Genomic DNA, 15747 nt, shown 5'->3' with positions numbered 1-15747 from the left:
ATTAGTTTTTTAGCCTTTTTTGCTTCTTCCCAAACTGCCTGGGACTCCTAGGCTTGTCATTTTGACCAGATGTGCAATCCATTGCTTAGGCAAGATCTATGTCTGCAAACAAGATGAAAGGAATGGAGCAATAAGAACATTCGAAAGGAAATGTTGGTAGACAATTTCACAGAAGTTGGGGGAAATCTTAGAATCATCTTATAGCTTTTTATCAAGTCTTTGGTGATCACAATTAATAATACTTCTCTACTCTCTTACTCCTTGGTGAGTGTGGAACATTTTTCAGGGGCAGAATCCTCTAATCCAAGACATGACCTTTTTCATGACACTTGGAAAAAGATGTTGGACATTCTGACTACCCTGATAAATATATTTTTTGTCCATCCCTATACTACCTGCCAACACGGTTGGCCTTTAACAAGAAGACTGTTACAAACGCATTAGTTTTATCTAAGAAAAATATATTGGATATGGAGCTACTACTGGGAGAAGGGCAAGAAAAAGGCAGAAGGAGATTGGGATGTCCAGAGTTGTGTCTCACGCCAATCAGAAAATGTAATTTTTATTTTATGAACTGAGGCTTTGGGACCTGCTAATCTGAGGTGAAACATCATGATACTAAAATGACAATCAAGACTTGTTTGTAAAAATGGACAATCTTAAACTCTGAGGCTAAGCTCCGTACTTATAATATGTCTACATTTACACTGTCTAATAAATTAGATATGACAGCCTGAACAGTTGCCCCTCTGTGATATGCTTTTTCTGCTGACAGGGAAGCAGGTGTGGCAGCTTCTCAGCAATGGCCTTTTAGGCAGGATTGGGTAGAAGGGAACTTGCCAGCAGATATAACCACGTGTGATATAGCTCTCTCCTCTGGGCATGGAGCTCTCTCCCTATTTCCTGCTCTAGCCTGTGAATTTCAAGTTCAATTCTGCATCTCCTGTTCTTCGGACTGACATGTCTAATAATCCAACTCTGATGTCATGCCTTTTTAACCTTAATGATTTTTTTTTTTTTTTTGCTTTTCTCCTAACCGAGAACTTTATGTCTCTGGACCCTGACTCTGGTTAATTTGGCCAAAACAGTTCAGCTGTGAAGGCAAGGTCACTAGTGAAATGAAGGTGCAGTGAAACAAGAGGGTACCAGTGAGGGCAGGACTTACCACTTGCTGGGGATTAGGAGGCCAGTGTTTCCCCAGGTCCTCATTCCTTAGTCCTAGAGTCCATAGCCTTTAGAATAATCATTCCTTCAGCACTAGGTTTTTGCAGGGGATCCAAAAACATTAAACAGAGAGAAATAATTTCTGACACTGTAAAGCTGTAATGAAGAACTAGTGGGGTCCTCTGAAAAACGAGTCTACAAGAAAGTACATGAAACTGATACTATTTAGTGACAAGGACTTGGCCATTCATTAGGTTCAGGGTGTGCCTGTCATCTTTTGTCTGCATTATTCAGGTAAGAAGTGAGACAGACTGGCAGCAGTGGGAGCTAAAGTCGTCTATGGGATCTCATGGTTCCTAATGACACCGGAATGTGTTTCTACCACCTAACCGACTATCTCACTGTAGATGTTCAACAAATATTTGTTCAATGAATATTTAAGAACTAGCTTGGAAATAGGCAGAGAAATCTAGCTTCTTATAAGGGGAGAAAATGCCTTAACAGATATTTTAGGATCGACCCAGCCTACTGATCTGTTCTCACAGTCTTTCCTTGTTTTGCCAACAGAACTTCACAAGAGGAATTTTGATTTCCCCTTATTTCTCCATTAAAATTCCTTTTGTAAAATTCCAATCCAGTAAGACCCCTAGAAACCAATCAAATAAAAGTACAGGGTACTTGCCCGGTGAAAGCAAGGCCTCACAGTAACCTAACTGATAGTATCAAATCCAGTTGCCGCCGAGTCAACTCCAACTCATGGTGACTCCATGTGTGTCAGAGTAGAACTGTGCTCGTTAGGGTTTTCAGTGCCTCAGTTTTCAGAAGTGGATCACCAGGCCTTCCCTCTGGGTGGCCTTGAGCCTCCAACCTTTCCGTTAGCAGCTGACTGCATTAACTATTTACACCAGCCAGGGCCTTCAAATGACAGTATTAGCAGATGCAATAAGAGTGTGCCACCAAAGGAGAGGCTGTCAGAAAACTGAAAGCCTGAAGGACATGAAGCTGGCCTCTTAGCACTGTCCAGAGAAAAGGATCCCCTGATCCAAGAATATGGCTGCCTTGTCTTGCTGTCCAAAATGAAGGTGGGTATAATAGGGTATCATAGCTTGAAGAGATCAGCATAGAGACAGAGACTTCCAGGGCTCACAGATATTCTTCTTCCTGGACACACCACTAGTCTACACTTCCTAAAAAAAAAAAAAAAACACTTCCTAGCTCTCCTATATATAGATAAAGCCATGTGGCCAGTTCTCACTGGAGTATGAATGTGCTGTTTATAATACCTTCACATCAAGACAGTTAACAGTAGCTCGCCTTCTCCATGCTCTTTCTCTCTCCATCTGCTGGTCGACTAGAGAAAGACACCAAGAATATATAGAAGGGCAGATCCAGAAAATGGAAGGAACTTGGGTCTCCGAATGATTAGATGGAGCCAGACTCTCCCACCCATACTCTGCTGACTGTGACATGAATAAGAAATAAATGTTATTTATATGAAGCCACTGAAATGTCAGAGTTGTTTATTTACAGCAGTTAGCTCACCGTTACTAAAATAGACATTAAGATTAAAAAAAAAAAAACCTGGCTCACTCATAGTTTTACCTTTATTGTAGATTAATTATATTTTATTTTTGATATTTATTTTTTTAGTCTTCAAAGCTCTCTTTTTCTATATACTGGACCCACTGTGTCCATGCATTTTAAACAGTCTCTTGGATTTTAAACAAAATAATCTTGCCCTCCCGGCCACAGATGACCGGCATTAAGAGTGGACATCCTTCTCAAGCTAGATCAATCAGCCCTTCCTAGGAGTTGGAAATTGTGACCAAAATAGGGTTAGTTTCTCCAAGTAGCTGAGCTAATGTTATCCCAGAATCTGTGGCTGGCCTTTTTTTTTTTTTTACACAGCACATGGAGTGGATATAATAGGATATCAGATCCTGAAGAGATTAGCCTGAAGAAACAGAGACTGCCAAGGGCTCACCTACATTCATGTTCTCTTCCTTTGTCCATGGACACGTTGGGTGTAGTGTATAGAATTCGTAGATATTCTGAGACACCCATGCTAGTAACCTGGACTTCTATATGGCTTGGCCGCATGTTGCCGTGTAGCACAACCCAGCCAGACATGAGAAGGTCATTGGCCACATCAAAGAGATCTTGGCCCAGGTTGCCAGGGAACTCCTGTGAGGGTGTCAGCCCCCCATGGACCCTGAGAAAACCAAGCTCCCCACCCTGTCCTTTGGAGGAGAGGATACAACCTTTGGGGTCAGCCTGATCCTGCACCTTGGAGCTCCAGTCCCACCACCCCCCCAAATTAAATATCTACAGCAACACCCTCCCCACCCCCAGCTTTTAACCTCCGTAGCATACCCAGCACAGGAAAAGCAACCAGCCGGCCCACGGCCACAGGGACCCAGAGAGGTTCACACGCCTCACATGACATGCTCTGGTGTACCAGGGTGCGGACCTCCACAGATGTGGCCATGTGACCAAGGACATGGGTGGAGGGAGCCTCACAGCAACACTTACACCTGACCACTCTGGCTCCCAGGACACAGGGCAGCCAAAAGCAAACCTCACACCTTGTCCAACATGCAGCTTGCCACGAGAACACAATGTGGGGCGGGACCACTCATAAGAGGGCATGCTCAGGAGACCAGGGCCTCTACGTGTCAAGCTCCCATTCTAGCACTTCAGGGGTGGGGGGAGGGGTGTGGGAGACTGGTACTGACCATCTCCGCCTCACCTAGCTAAGGGACCCTCATAGAGGTGGCCACTACTTAATCTGGACTTTTAAAATAAAAACAAGCAGAATTTGAGCCTGGAGTTCATGTGTGGGTTTTGAGGAGTAGAGGAGCCAGAAGATACAGCCAGGGTGCCCCCACCATGACAGCCCTGCTGGGGACCCCAGGCCTGCCTTGTAAGCCATGTAGGTAAGCTCCAAAACATGGGCTGCCCCCATTTCTCAGATGGGAAAACCGAGGCCCAGGCTTGACCAGGGTCACAGAACAAGTCAGGGGTACCATCCTCTCCTAACCCTACAAAAAAATAAAATAAACTAAAGGAAAAACAAGTGGAAGTCCTTCCACAGAGATAAATGGATAAGAATGAAACAGATGTGCAGGGAGGAACAGAGATAAAAGACAGAGAGAACCCAGGAAGTATTTTCAGTTTCTGATTCTTGTCTCTTCTTGGGGTCCAACTGCATTCCTGGTCTTGGGTTGTGTGAGAAATTGTTACATTCTTATGATAAATTATTTTTCTTTTCTCTTGAGTTGGCCTATGAACTTCCAACCAAAAAAATCCTAACCAATTCACTCATTTTAAATTGTGATAATTCATCCGTCTATGGCAAGATTCTTTTTTTTTTTTTGATGGCAAGATTGGTTAGATAACCCAATTTATTAATAATAAATTGACTTTCACTGTATTTATAAAACTGAGTTTATTGGTTTGAAAAGATAAGGAATAGTACCTATAACAGAAGTACAATCCAAAGATATTACTTCAGTGGCCCTGGTTGGATGGATGTCCAACCAACTTGTTTTACCCAGGTAACATTTATGTCTCATTCCCTTCAAATTAAAACGCAAATCAGTTAAAAATCCAGTGAAGGTGGATTATAGAGGGTCAGGAACTCAGAAGTGACAGCTATTCATACTTTTTTTGGGACATGATCTTCTTCAGCTTTTCCACCTGGTGAAGTTTTAATCATTCTTTAAAGCACGTTTCTCTCTTCAAATTTTATTTGAATCAGCCTACAACCCTGTTTAAAGCCCTTTGATCGTTTCCCATTGCACACAAGGTAAATGTGAAATTCTTTTCCTAAAAGGCGTGATCTGGCACCCACCTACTTCTCCAATCTGATCTCGCACTACTCTCTTCCTCTAACAGCACGTTTCAACTATAAGGTCTTCTATTCCTTTCTTAAACACACAGTTTTTTTGAACTTGGAGACATCTGCCAGAAGATCAGGTTCTGGAGACAGGAACTATCACAAAGTGTTTTAGACCTGATGCCTATCAGACCTCCATGTGGAGATGTTTGTTGAGTAGGAGTTTAGGAGAGAGGTCTGAGCTTGGAGATCCAATCTGGGGAATCATCAGCATATACATGGTATTTAAAGCCATAAGACTGGAGGACATCAGTCACAAGAAAATAAGTGAGGACTGAAAAAAAGAAGAAATCCAAGGACTGAGTCTTGGGGAAGACAATAAACTTTGAATTTACAACAAATGTTCAATTCACCTGAAATAGGTGCTTGGTGCAGGTACCCTACTGGGTGGTGTTGTAGATTGAATTGTGCCTCCAAAATGTGTCACCTTGGCTAGGCCATGATTCCCAGTATTGTGTGATTGTCCCCTGTTTTGTGATCTGAGGTAATTATGCTATGTATTGTAAATCTTAATCTCTATGATGTTAATGAGGCAGGATTAGAGGCATTTATATTAATGAGGCAGGACACAATCTACAGGACTTGGTTATATCTCGAGTCAAACTCTTTTGAGGCACAAAAGAGAGAAGAGAGCATAGAGGAGAGGGACCTCATTACCACCAAGCAAGAAGAGCCAGGAGTGGATCCCTGTGCTGAGGAGATCCTAGAGCAGGGCAAGATTGATGACAAAGACCTTCCCCCAGAGTTGACACAGACAGAAAGCCTTCCCCTGGAGCCGGCGCCCTGAATTTGGACTTCTAGCCTCTTAAACTGTGACAGAATAAATTTCTTTATGTCAAAGCTATCCACTTCTGGTATTTCTGTTATGACAGCATTAGGTAACTAAGACAGATATTTGGTACTGGGAGTGGGGTGCTGCTCTAATAAATACCCAAAAGGTGGAATTGGTTTTAAAACCGTGAATGGGTAGAGGCTGAAAGAGTTTCAAGTTACTTAATAGTAAAAACCTAGATTGTCTTCAAGAAACTGTTGGTGGAATTATGGAAGTCAAAGGCAATTCTGGTGAGGGCTCAGAAGAAAGTGAGGAGAGTTGCAATACCAGAGACTGTGCAGATGGCAAAAAGCAGCAGCAGAGAAACGGCAACAATGGAACCAGGAGACTGACATGAGATGGTGTAGGAAGTAACCCATGGAGCAAGAGAGTTGAGTGCTTTTAGGCAGAAGACTTCCTAGAGGAATGGGATGCTTCTGGGCACTTATTGGTAGAGCTAAAGAGTTTGTAACACTTGTCTGAGCAGAGCAGAGGCCAGGCTGGCCCAGGATGCTTGAGGGGCCAAGGGGCTGAATGGCCAAGGAACCAGGAAGCAGAAGCCGAAGAGACAAGGAGCTCAGAAAGTAGAGCTGCCTCAGCCTCAAAGGACAGGGTCATTACCTCTGGGGTCTCAAAGGGTGGGGCCACTGGCTCCTGGGTTTCAAAGAATCACATCTTCACCAACTCAGTACTGGAGTGTTGGGCTGCTGTTCAGGAATGCCAGAGGAGTGAGGTCAGAGCCACTACCCAAAGCTGAAGGGGCTAGGCTGCCATGCCCAAGGGGCAGAAGAATGGGGCTTGCTGGGGCCAAGGGGTGGTGTCACTACTCATTTGGACAGGAGAATGGGGCTGCCCAGATTCAAGGGAGCAGGGTTGCTGTGCCAGTGGGCCTGGAAAGCAGAGTTGAAGTGCGGGGCTGAGGGACCTCCACCCAGAATCCAGAAAGCGTGGCCAACATCCAGAGTCTGGAGGGCAGGGCCATTGCCCAGATGGTCTCAGAGAAGAGAGGATTATTTTCAAAGCTTGAGATCAAACGTAAATCTTTCCACTTCACTTTGGACTTGCTTCATGCCGTTAACTTTTCTTTCCCTCTAATTTCTCCTATTTGTAAAGGAAATGTTTACCTTGTGCCTGTTCTACCATTGTACTTTGGAAACAGATAACTTATACTCTAGGTTTCACAGATGAAGAGGAATTTTGCAGAAAAGGAGATTTTGGACTTGGAGTTAGTTTAAGACTCCTGGGATGATACGACAGGGTGAATGTGTTTTACATGTGGCAAGGACATGAATTTTTAGGGATCAAAGAGTGGAATGTTATGGATTGAATTGTGTCTCCAGAAATGTGTGCCAACTTGGCTAGGCTATGATTCCCAGTAATGTGTGGTTGTCCTCCATTTTGTAATCTGATGTGATTGTCCTATGTATTGTAAATCCTAACCTCTATGATGTTAATGAAGCAGGATTAGGAGCAGTCATATTAAGGAGGCAGGACACAATCTACAGGATTAGGTCGTATCTTGAGTCAATCTCTTTTGAGACACAAAAGAGAGAAGAGAGCACAGAGGAGAGGGACCTCATTATCACCAAGCAAGAAGAGCAAGGAGTGGAGTGTAACCTTTGGATTCAGGATCCGTGCACTGAGAAGCTCCTAGGCCAAGAGGAAGACCGATGACTAGGACCTTCCCAGGAAGCTGACAGAGAGAAAGAAGGAAAGCCATTCCCTGGAGCTGATGCCCTGAATTTGGATTTCTAGCCACCTAAACTGAGAGAATAAATTTCTTCTTGTTAAAGCCATCCACTTGTGATATTTCTATTAGAGCAGCCCTAGATAACTAAGACAGGTGGCAATCCCAGGAAACACTAGTGAGAGACTGTGGAATGTGAAACAGGAAAGTGAGAAAATCCAATAAAGGGAGAAAATCCATTGGTTACTGCAACGGGAACTGGGTCACCATTCCACTGGAAACCTTCTGAGGAACTGTGTAGAATGAACCTCTAAAGTATCTTACCAAGGAATGGGATATCTGGGATGTTTATCCACTTACTCCCATTCCCCTTGAATTATGGATTTCTCCTGTTGGTGTTATGCTCTGTATATGGACAGAGAAAGCTCCTGAATACCAGTGAAAACTTCAGGTAGAAAATCTCAGAGATGTAAGCAACCGAGATTGGAAATCACGGGTGTGCATGGGACTTGTCCACAACAGCTGTTGGAGACAATGAAGTAGAAGTAAACATGAGATCACAATGTGGTGAAAGTCAAGTGAAGGCAGTGTTTCAGGAAGGACATTATGCATTAAATGTGCTGACAGTTTAGGTAAGAAGAAGACTCAACATTGATCTCTTGATTTGACACCATGGAACTCTTTGGTTTTACTAAAAGAAATTTTGGAGACATGATGGAAGAAAGAACCTAATTGGAATAGTTTCTAGGCTCCACCCTCTCTAGGTACGTCATAGAAATAGTCCCCTCTGAGGTCCTGCTGTCTCCTTAGGGTATTGCAAGAGCATGGGACACAGGTTGCTCTTCACATAGAACCCAGAACCACCCACTTCTTTAGTCTTGTGGAACTTATCGCTCTCTCTCTTCCACTTATTTACCCTTCCTCCTAACTTCTAAAAAAAGAGAAAAACTTCTAGGGCAAGTTAATTTGAGTTATTCGGTACAGTGGTTGAGGCAGAAGCCAAAAGGGGATGATTCAAGAAGAAACTGGAACATGAGGAAGAGGTAATAAACTTGTGATGATGAACTGGCTGTAATGATGGTCCTTTTAACTACTCTCTACTCATGGCATTTTGCAACTAAATTAGTATTGTCCCCTGGCCCTTTCTTATGCTGTCTACTCAAATACTTCAGGTTGGGGCTCATTTTGATCACTTTCCTCCCCCTTAAGGTTTCCTCTGAAACTACCCTTGCGTAAGCTTATGAGAGCATCACCTGCAGACCATGGGTTTTATACCCTGTCTCCCAGCCAGTCTCATTCACTTTCCCAGGAAGTATCAGAGGGTTGTCTGTCCTAGAGGGACCTTCACAGTTCAAGTTGTCAAAAGCCCACTGTCTACAACTAACAACCCCAGCAGAGCTACAGCCGATGTTATGAAATCAATGGTGAGGAGTCTTTATTGGAAAGGTACTGAGGCTGAGCAAAGGAAGGTGGGGAGCAGGGGGGCACTTAGGAATGGACCATGGACTGTGGACTAGAAGGATTTTCATTCTGTCCCAGGTTATTCTGAAGTCAAAACACTTCCAGTATATAAATGACTCAACAGTGGGTCTGGGAAGGTAAAATACCCAACAGGTAGATTGGAAGAAAGATCTTTCATTAAAAAAAAAAAAAATCTGTTGCCATCGAGTTGATTCCAACTTATAGCGACCCTATAGGACAGAGTAGAATTATCCGATAGAATTTCCAAGGAGCAGTTGATGGATTCAAACTGTCGATCTCCTGGTTAGCAGCCTGAGCTCCTAACCACTGTGCTATCAGGGCTCCTTTTCATATAAGTCCCTGTGAAAAATTATCTTTCTCTTCATGAATTCATTAGCTTAAAGAGGTGGGTTATTCTCAAGTCTGGGGCAGACACTGGTAGAGGCAAGTGAATACTAGAAAAATAGTTCTTACCCTGACTTGTATTTGCTGTGCATTTCAAAGTCCTTTAGAGGTGGTGCTAACGGTGAACCCCAGATCAGCCTTTAGTCCATGCTTACAGCTACTTCTAGAACAGTCTAAAGCTGATGTCGCTCCAGATATTTTCTGTCTGGGCTGCTCTCTCAGCCTCTCTCCAGGCAATATCTGAAGTTGCACCCATCCTTGACTGGACTGGCAGGCCCAAGTGGTACCATCATCCTTCCTGTGCTGGTGATAGTCCACGCTCTCATTGTAGCCTGAAAGAAGATTCAGTCTTACTAAACCTCCAGAAAGGGAGAGAGGAAAAGTGCCATGGCTTTTTTGCTGAATGCCGTCTTTGTGAAAAACTGCTGCATGAATTGGGACCTAATGTATCCTGTCTCTCCTAATGAAAAGGCTTATTGAGAGGAAGTTGTCCCAGAGACACAGGAGGTGAGTTCTGACAAGGTCAGAAAAACAAGAAGGAAAAACTCAAAGGTAATCCCTGGGTATCTGATGAGACAGGGGAAAGTTCTTGAAAACATAAGTATAGGAGAGAACTTTATGAATTGATAAAGTCTTAAAGAGACTTGGTTCCATTTGCCTGGGACAGTGCTGGTTCATACCTGTTGAGAGTCAATGAATCTCTGTTAATAATTTTTATTAAGCACTTTCACTCTCAAAAGTGTCCTGGCTTGGATGGTACCTTTTGTGTTCATTTAGCATTAAATGATGGTTAATATATTAACTTTCACAGCTTAACACTTCTGCCCCCCCTCCCCCACCCACCAAGAGAAAATACCCAAGGGACTCAGAAGGTAGATAAACTGAGTCTGATTCCTTGGCTTCTTTTCCTCCATGCTCCTCTTTTCTCTCCCTTAGGTCTTTACCTCTATATTTCTTCATTAGAACCACCCAGTAATCTATTCTGAGGGGAAGATGACCTAGACCTTGAGTACTCAATGGGAATGGTCCACACAGTAACCCAAATTTATAAGGATGATTCTGAAAGTTGTGAGAATATCCTGATCTCATGACTTGTTCTTGAAGCGGGGCCCCAGCCCCAGAATGCTCCTCAGAGATTCTTGAAAAACTAGAAAATGTCATTTTTTCTGTCCCCATCACCCATATTTCCCCTCTTGGCATTTATTTTATTCTACTCTGAGGTGTAGGGATCACATCTTATGTGGCTTGACATACAGTTATGGGGAACATCTACCCAATCTCCCAGATTCAGATGCTCTCAATAGATTAGCTGTCTGCAAAGTTAGAATGCATCTTATCTCTTACAGCCGTGGTCTAGGGCAACTCTCTTGACTAGACATACAATATGAGCCACATTTATACTTTCAAATTTTCTAGTAGCCATAATATAAAAAATGAAAAGAAACAAGTGAAATTAACGTTAGCAACATATTTCATTAAACCGAATCTATCCAAAATATATACATTTAACATGTAATCAATGTAAAGTTTTTCATGAAGTATTTTACTTTACTTTCTTTCTTGCTGAGTTTTTGAAACCTGGTGTGTAATTTATACTTATGGCACATCTCAGCTTGGATTAGCCACATCTCAAGTAATTAATAGTCACCTGTGGCTAAAAAAAAGCCAAACCGAACCCGTTGCCATTGTGCCGATTCCAACTCATAGCGACCCTATAAGGACTGAGTGGAACTGCCCCATAGAGTTTCCAAGGAGTGCCTGGTGGGCTTGAACTGCCAACCTTTTGGTTAACAGCTGTAGCACATGTGGCTAGTAGCTATCATATTGTACAGCGCATGTCTAGGGGAAAGATAAGGTCATTGGGTCACATGGACTGGTTCTTATGAGAGGTGGAACTTTGAAAATTACTTAACATCTTGGAGTTTCAGTGTCCTCATCTGTAAAATGAGTAAATTAAAAAATTATATACCTTAAAATCTTCAAACTCAACATATTATAACTCATAATATATTTCCTGAACCTGCTCTTCCTTCTCCATTACTACATCAGTTGGCGGCTTTATCATCTCATCCATCTTTTGAGCCAAATAAATCAAATTTGCCTTTCTCCCCCTACACCTCCAACCAGTCGCCAAGCCCTTTCAAACATTGTCCCAAATGAGCCCACTCCTTGTTTGGATGAATGGGTGAGGGGATAGCCTGGAGGAGATGAAGATCCCCTCAGGGGATCCCAAGCTAGCTCCTCGCCAATTCGTCTTCTATAAGTCCAGCTATGACTTTTTCCTAACACAGCTATGTTCACCAACCCCAGGACTTCGGTAGAGATCCCAAAGCTGTGGCGTGTTGCAGAGTGCTTTGTTTTTAAACAATTTAATCACCTACATTTAACCATTAGTAGGTTTCACGTGAAATTCTAAAATTCTGGCTGCCTTGAATAATCAGAAGACCTGGAAATGCTGCTGTTTAACCTTATGGCAATGATCAGCTGAAGCAGAGTGTCAGCTTCCCCCTTGGATGGGGGACATTTTCTCCAGGCCCCCACAGCCTCACCTGACCCAACTCTCCCATCTGGAAAATACATTCCAAAACCCTTGGTAAAAATATAGTGTATAAATTCATGATTTACTCTGTATCTTTGTCTCTTCAACCTCATTTCCTGTCAGTACTTCCTTATTTTTTTTTTCCCAAAAAAATCAAACTATGAATATCAGCAAACATGCCTCACTATTTCATGGTTCTATGCCTTTGCACACTCTCTTCTCTCTATTTAGATTGTTCTTTCTACCCAGTCAGCTGGCTGAACTCCTATTCATCCTTGGAAACTCAACTCAAACATCACTTCATCTGGAAAGCCTTGCTTAATTTTCTTACCCCTCCCACTTCCTGATAAAATTTCAACTAGATTCTCCTGTACGTTACCTCTCTAAACCCTGGGATTGGTTCAGTTATCACGCTTCACTGTGTTTTATTTACTTACAAATCTTCGCTCTCTACAGAACCATGAATTCTTGGCACTTAAAGAACAAACGTTTCCATCTCTGCACACTCAGCATGTAATATATTTACCAGTTGCCATTGCGTCAGCCGTGACTCATGGCGACTCCATGTGTGACAGAGCAGAACTGTGCTCCATAGGACTTTAAATGGCTAATGTTTTGGGATGTAGCCAGGCCTTTCTTCTGAGGTGCCTTTGGGTGGACTAGAACCTCTAACTTTTCAGTTAGCAGCCAAGTGCATCGATCATCTGTACCAGCCAGGGGCTCCACAGTGCGTGGTACACAGACCTTCTCAGACAACAAATAACACATTTTTCTCACTCACTCAAGTTCAACAAATTGAAAGTCACAGGAATTGTACAAAACCTCAGCTTTCTCGCCAATAAAAATTGCTTCAGAGGAAGTATCTCTGGGGCGTGACCTCAGTGGTTCTCTGATACCTCACTGCTGAGCTAGACAGAGTTGCCATCCTGGTTATAGGAAGTTTATATAGCCATGGGCCTCTGCAGCAGGGACAGGCCCCTTCTGTGCAGACAATGACAGACGAGAGAGCATCAAGCCCTGCCTGGCAGCTTCAAGACATAACCCAATCAAATAGGACACATCCCCTCCATAATTTTCTTCCTGAGGCGTGGAGAGGAAATTCTCTCCCTTTTATGCAAACGTGAAGAGTAGACAACGTGTACTTCCTAACAGAATACAGCAAAGGTCCAATAAGTAAATGAACAAGATTAATTTGAAGATGAAATCAAAAAGACGTACATAGAGCATGCAGCTACTAAGCTGTTACATAACTAGGCTAGTCAGCTTTTGTCTTAGTAACAAACCACAATATCTCATGGTTTGCATCGCAAGCTTTTATTTCTTGCCCAGGGTAACTGAGGACAACAACAGGCCAGCTGAGGTTTGCTGGGCTCAGCTGGCCTCAGCTGGGCTTGGCTCCAGGCTGTGGGCTGGGTTTAAGTTTCCTCCAACTGTCTTCTCACTCTGTGCCCTGGGTCAAAGGAGCAGCTAAAACAAACCACACGACTACATGTATATGACTGCTTGGATACAGCAAATGCTTTGAGAACTTACATCCCTTTGACCAAAGCATGCCACATAGCCAAGCCAAAGTCAACGAACCAGGAATATACGTTTTTCTCAAAGGATACTTGGGCAAGTCTCCTGACAATGGGCAGACATGTATAATTTTCTTATAGGAAGGGATCCAATAGTTGGAAGCAGTAATTGAATCTACCACAGAGACTTGAAACAAGTTTCTTTTCCTCCCTGGACCATATGTTCCTTATCCATAAAATAGTCGAATGAAGATCTCCTTCCCGAAAGTTTTTCCATTAGCTTTCCCTGCAGAAGGCAACCCCCTCAGCCCACTAGATGTGGGTGGTGAGCATTGCTGATCTCTTCTCTCTTGCCTCTCTGTCATGGTACATCACTCTTCAGACACTCACAGCTGAATTCTAGTCACTTCTGTGTCCTCATCACTGCTCCACAGCACATAAGGTGCTGCTCTCCCTGCACGAGTTCCAGACCTATCCACTTTTGAAAACTCTTTTTCTCACTGTGGAGCGCCAGTGATTAATCTCTTTCCACCTTTCTCTCCTCCCCTGTGGTGCATCCTTTCACTCAGCACCTCCTGAACCATATTTTATTCCTATTTACCCCACAGAATCCTGAATTTCCTAGTTTCCTTTTTGTATAATTTATTCCATTTTCTCTAGAAAACTTCCATCCTCTCTGAAAGCCATAGTGAACATACCATCCCCTTCTTCTCCAGCATGACAGTCACATTGTAACATATCACACCACACTTGGCTGGCTCTTGTCTCTAACAAGCTCATTATAGGATTGGTGGTTTTACGTTCTTTGCATAGGATTGGGTTATCAGGAAAAATATAGTCCATCCTTGGCACTTTCTTGTTTAATTGACTTTTACTTACTTGCTCCAGCCTTGCTAAGACAAACTCCAGACCTCCAGGCCATTTCCTTTGAGCTCCATTTTGATACCGACGCCAGACAAAGGCATTACAAGAAAAAAAAAATTACGGACTAAAATCCTTTCCTTTTGAAAGATGTTCAAAAATCATTAACACAGTATTAGCAAATCAAATCCAGCATATGTCATGTCTAAATGGCATTTATTCCAGGAATGCAAAGTTTGTTTGACATTCTGTCACCCATAACAAGAGAAAGCAGATCAATAGTTACCTAGGTGTGGTGGTCTTGGGGTGACTGGGAAAGAATACAAGGAAAGCTTTTGAGGTGATGGAACGGTTCTATATTTTGACTGTGGTTGTATTTACACAGATGTATACATTTTATGCTTATAATGGGTTCACTTCATAGTATATTAATTACACCTCAATCAGCTGAATTTTTAAAGAAACAAGAGAAATATAAAACTAAGCATTCAGGACAGTGGTGATTTCTGGGGAATATACAGGAAATGGGCTAAAGAAGGCACACAAGTATATGTAGTGCTATTAGTTACGTTCTAGTTCTTCAGCTGAATGGTGGGTAGATCCATGGCTTGTCATTTCATTACAGTATTTCATAATTTATGTTACATATATTCTTTTGTATACATCAAATATTGCATTATAAAAAATTAAAAAATAACATAAAAGCAATTTTAATCTGACAAAATTGCGAGGGCAAAGAAGCAGAACAGGAGACAGGGGTATGCGTTGCTCTAGGCCCTCCTCGTCTCCATTCACAAGCCTCTTCAATAAAGCTTAGCTCGTGTGGAAAACTCTACTCGCCTTACCTGTGCATTCTTGACTAGTGAGAGGCAAGAACATTATTCCGGGAACGATTTTGGTGAGTCAGCCAGGAGGCACAAAGGGATCCTTTGTGTACCGTCCTTGGACCTGAGGCAGTGTGGAGAGGAGACTTGTCTGACCCTGGCGGACAAACGAAGCAGCTGCCGAGGCTGATTTCTTCTTGCATTTCTCTGCTCCCCCATTACTCCTCGCTGGCTGACCTTAGTTTCATTTTCCTCCTGAGCAAACTTTCTGTTTTTCTGTCTATTTTTCCTTGGAAACGTGAAGCACAATGACGAGGACTCAAAAATCCAAGAGTCTCTTGCCTGGGAAAGGCCACCTGGGAGTCCCCCATGGATGGGTGTCTCGCACTGTGGAGGCCGGAGTCTCTAGTGAAGGGTGAAGGGTCCCCATAGTGACAGGTCTTTCAGACCCTAGAGACCGAGGGATGCCTTCTGAAGGGTCTCCAGTGTGACAGGTCTTAACTGACCCTAGGGACCAAGGGACACCTTAAACTCATTGATTAGGGGGCTCCACATCAGAAATTACTACTGAAAGGTCTAC

Source organism: Loxodonta africana, chromosome 3, assembly GCF_030014295.1.
Source record: "Loxodonta africana isolate mLoxAfr1 chromosome 3, mLoxAfr1.hap2, whole genome shotgun sequence".
Lineage (NCBI taxonomy): Eukaryota > Metazoa > Chordata > Mammalia > Proboscidea > Elephantidae > Loxodonta > Loxodonta africana.
This window is presented reverse-complemented; position numbering follows the sequence as displayed.